General features: G+C 39.8%; 1 pseudogene; it reads left to right on the forward strand.

Annotated features, from left to right (window-relative positions):
* The first annotated feature begins 373 nt into the window (after nucleotides 1-373).
* LOC122308769 lies at nucleotides 374-2,790 on the forward strand (annotated as a pseudogene).
* The last annotated feature ends 2,298 nt before the right edge of the window (nucleotides 2,791-5,088 follow it).

Below are 5,088 nucleotides of genomic sequence, written 5' to 3' on the forward strand. Positions count from 1 at the left end.
TAAAAATTTCAAAAAGTTTTGAGGTTGCGGTTAAAAAGAGACATTCTTTTTTTTTTTTTTTCTAAAAAAAATGTGGGGTTTATCACTAGTAATTACAATTATTCATATGCTAAAAAGACATTATTTCATCACATCTTATCTCATTTCTTAATATTTAATTTTCTTTTTAAATATATTTAAATACAGATATTTTTAAATCTCAAATATTAAAATTTTTCATCTAATTATTATAATTTTTTTAAACTTTCAAATAAAATTAAAAAATAATTCAATTTTTTAAAATTTTATAAAATATCATAACTTAAATTATTTTCCTATAATTTAAAACTATTTAACTGCTATTAACAATTTCTCATCCCCATCACATCCTTGCATCCTCTTAAGCATCAACTCGCCAATTCCTACCTAACGAGGCCGGTAATTCTTGTTCCGTGTCTCTTTCTCACGTACCGGCGGGCGCGCACACAATACCTGCGAGAGATTGGAGTCTTTAGAGAGCAGAAATCCCGCGAAGAAATTAAGAAGGCTAGGACCTGAGAGGTTGATACTCTGAGACAAGAAAGAGAAGTCCGCGCGCAGTCTAAAGTCAGTTAAGCAGCGAGTTCAGGCCAGCGCGGCCGGGCTCGCCTTAATTCTGATGAACTCTCTCATCTGGTGCCAGACGATCGTATATGTGGTTTCTGCGTTTACCCATCAACCACATCAATAACTGTTTTTGATTTGCTAACGTGATTCGGAACTGCGTTCGAAAGAACCAGAATGTGGAAGGAGGGCCTAACTGTGGTCATGGTGATAGTGGAGTGCTTGGATGTGGGATTGAACACTATTAGCAAAGCTGCTATGACGAGAGGGATGAATGAATTCGTCTTTGTTACGTACTCCAATTCCCTCGCCTTTTTCTTCCTTCTCCCAGCTTCCTTCATATTTTACAGGTTATTCTTCTACTCTGCTCTAGCAATTAACCATGCTTGCTTTTCTAACGCCTATTTTTCTCTTGTATTTAATTCCCAACTTCTAAATCTTAATCACTTACAGAAAAAGGTCTCTTCCTCCACTCACATGGAGCATACTGGGTGGATTGTTTGTTACTTCCATGATTAGGTACCCCTCCAGTTAAATATGTCATGGTATCGGGCTAGATATGACTTTGGGAGTCTAATTACCCAGATATTTGCGTATTTGTTTGCCACTAAATCTTATCTCTTTCCCATGCAGTTGTAGTGTACAGACACTCAAAGCTTTGGGGATAAGTTACAGCTCTCCTACTATGGCCTCAGTAGCGTATGATCTAATCCCAGCCTTTACTTTTTTACTGGCCATCATCTCCCGGTGAGCTTCTTAATTAAGTCCCTTGTCTTCGGTGCTTTGCACTTTGTTTTGGTTCTAGTTCCTTTCAGTCTTCTTTTGAAAAACGGCTATAGGCCGGTAAGCCGTTCTTGAAAAAAAAAGGGGCTTTTTTAGGTTTGAAAAACTGGACTTGAGACTTCAAAGCTGTCGCGCCAGGTGCATTGGCACCATTGCATCAATCACAGGGGCTTTGACTGTCACTCTATACAAAGGCCTACCAAATTCGGTTGCCTCATTACCCAAGGGAGTGGAGGTCGGCCAACATTTTTCTACGATCCAATCAAACTGGCTCCTTGGGGGCTTTTTCCTGGCGTCTGGAAGCTTCTTACTTGCACTTAAGTTCAATCTACAGGTAATAATACATGGGAAATTCCTCATTCCAGCTATTCATTCATTGAATTTTAATAGCATCATCTATCTCCGAATATGAACCTGGTTTGTTGTTTTTGGCTGCAAGACAAGGATTCTTAGGGAGTACCCTGCAGAGCTGATTGTGGCACTCATTCAGTGTATCTTTGTGGCCATCGTATCTGCCATAATCTCATTGATTGCAGAGAAAGACCCAAATGCTTGGAAATTGAGCCTTAATATGGAGTTGATCGCTATAGGATACTCGGTATGCAAACCCATTTAAACTCAAAGATCTCTCTTCGTTCCCTTCTAAGTTAAAATTATTTAATATGGTAGCTAATTAATTACCACACGACTCAATCTCCAGGCACTATTTGCAATCACAATCCGAGCAAATGTTACCCTATGGGCATGTCGTGAGAGAGGGCCTGTGTATGTAGCCATGTTTAAGCCCCTTGATATATTTCATTGCGGTTGTCATGGGGGTTACTTTTCTTGGGGATACTCTTTACCTTGGAAGGTATGCTAGCTCCTCTGTATATCAATGATATGGCCAGATTCTCTCATTTTACTTAACTGTCAGCATATATGGAGTGAAATGCTTTCTTGTTATGTTGTTATTGTGATCACGATGTAGTAGTAGTATTCATGCACTACGGATTCTCTCATTTTCTTCCTTTTTTTCAATAAAAGGAATTAACACTTACGGTGGCCTACTACTTGATGATAATGTACATGCAGTGTGATTGGAGCGGCAATAATAGTTCCTGGGTTTTATGCTGTGATATGGGGGCAAGCTCATCTAGAGAAAAAACTGGTTGAAGATCATCCAATTAGTAGCCCTGAGTCATCCTCTGCTAGAGTTCCTCTTTTGCAGAATAAAAGCGCTGAAGTATAGATTTCTTTCAAAAATATGATCGAAGTTAGCTCATTTAAAGCCTTCTTGTACGTATTTGTCGCTGAAAATTTAAATTGATTAGCCGTAAGAACAACTAAAGTTATTAAATGTAAATATTCTGTAAATATTCTATGTAACTAACTTAGCATACCTCGAGAGATTGTACAATAAATAAAACCTTTAAAAACTGTAAATATTAGCGTTTATTTTTCAGATCAGCTTGCAGTAGTCTTTTGATTCTATCACGTTAGCAATGAGTAACCACTCAACTTTGTTCAGGTAAAATCACCACTTATTTCAAAAACTTAAATAAGAAGAATTAAATTTAATTATTTGTCTTAAATTCTTAACACTCTCTCTCACCTGATGGCAAGACTCTCCCTCAATAAGTGGGCTCAACTTGTATCTCCATTCGATTCTTCAACTACTCCTCTGGTTTTAACCTGCTGGTTAGACTCTTTCTTAATAAATGGGCTCAATTACTCTCACTTGGCCTATTATAAGATTTTTCCAAATTAAAATTTAGGTCCATGAGCCTACTCTAAAATTATTCGTTAAAGTTCGAATGGGCTTTTTCTACGTATTAATCCACAAAAAAATTTTTTAATACACGGGCTTGATTGAGCGTAGTGCTTGGATGTTACACTCAAGCCCGTGAATACCAAATCCAACGCCCCAAAATGCAATCAATGGATTTGGTTTCCAGCATATATCATCGATTTTCGACCTTTTTTCCGAGTATCCAGTTTTTTTTTTTTGATATGGGGATTTGGGGAGGGGATCGAACCCCAGACCTCACTTTTGGAGGTGGGGCTTCATGCCATCAGGCCTTTTTTCCGAGTATCCAGTTAATGTCTTCTTTCAGGTCTAAATCTATTGGATTTAAGCTTGAATGCAAAATGCCAGCGGGATTGGAATCCAAAATCTTATATCGTTTGAAACTTGAAATCCATCTCCGAAGTTGTAGATTCGTTCTGAAAATGTAGAACCATCATGTTGTCGGTCTCATAAACCGTCGGATTTTATCTGGATGGCCAATCAACGGTGATTATGGTTGCATATTGGATGTGGACGAGGATTAGGGTTTTAAGAGCCATTGCCAGGTTGGGCTAGGGGTATAGGCCTCGAGAGGGGGGGCTTTTCATGAATTCTCATGTTATTTTTATTTTTTATTTTTTTTTAAAATTTTTTTTTAATGTCTTTTCAAAATGAAAGTGGCTTTTTTTTAATAAACAAAAGCGTTCTTTTTTCTTTTTGATACTTTTTTAAATAAAAGTGGTGTGCCACGTGGCAACGCCACATATATATAAGCATTTGTACGTACAGTTAGCTTTTATCATCTATATTATAAAGGCATAGATGCACTGTAACATATGTTCAACAGAACTGAACAAATTGAGATCAAGCCCTTTCAACTGATCCGAATTTGACCCATCTTTCTTCCCCGTTCTCTCTCAAAAAAACAACCTAACCTTCAGAGCATTCGATAGGGGAGCGCCTCGGCACTCCCCACCCCCCTTCTCTTCCCCTTCTCCCCTCCTTTTCTCTTTATTCTCTGTTTTCTTGTTTTAGTTTTTCTTTCGTCAGGTTTTTGTGTTCTCAGGCAAATAAAGGGGAGTTATCGATGGAGTCGTTTCCAGCCACTGACCGCCAAAACGCACCCCACACGGATGTTGGCCAGCTGCCGATCTTCAAGACCACCGAACGCGGCGCCAAGCGGAGGGGAGCGTAGCCCGCACGCGCGGGATGGAGTCTCGGCCTGAACAGAGCGTGGGGGTCACGCGCCACCGGGAAGTCACATGCCGACTCAAAACCTGGATTTTTCGAGACCTTAGACTCTGGGAGATCATCGACCGGCCGTCGGTTCTCCCCTAAGAGTGGTTTGCTCAGCGAGCACCACTTTTGTGTTTTTTGTCCATCGGTTTTCAGTGTTTTTTTAGTAGTTTTCACAGTTTTTATTTCATTTTTCTAGTTTTTGTTTTGTGTTCCATGTTCAAACCGAGCGGGGTTACGAGCTTTTTGTTTGGACACAGCTTTGGGCTGGTGCCAGTGGAGTATGGCAGTCGACATTACGGCCGGTGGACGTATGGCCGACCTTTGTAGTGGAGGTAGTGTGGTCTGTACGCGAGCTGGGTACTCGTGTTGCTCTTGGGCTCCTAGTGCTGACACTTGGGGTGGGTGTGCCGCCGGGGCTCACATCGGTGCTTGGTTTACGTGGTTTTGTTGTTTGGTTCTTTGTTTTGCAGTGTAGTTTATGTAAATTATTAGTATTTTTAGGTATACTGTTTTGGACTTAGTGTTTAAAGCAGTAATGTCCCTTATTCCAGCTCCCTAGGAGGATGAAGGGGTTGGTCATTCTGTTTTATACAGAGTGCTCTATCTTTTTAGAGAGATTAGAAATTAAGACAAAGTCTGTCACTTTGTATGCGGGAATGCTCCAGTGCTGATGCGTAGTTTGGCTTATAGTTTGGATTTTTCTGTACTTATAAGTC

This window comes from Carya illinoinensis, chromosome 5 (assembly GCF_018687715.1).
Source record: "Carya illinoinensis cultivar Pawnee chromosome 5, C.illinoinensisPawnee_v1, whole genome shotgun sequence".
Taxonomy (NCBI): domain Eukaryota; kingdom Viridiplantae; phylum Streptophyta; class Magnoliopsida; order Fagales; family Juglandaceae; genus Carya; species Carya illinoinensis.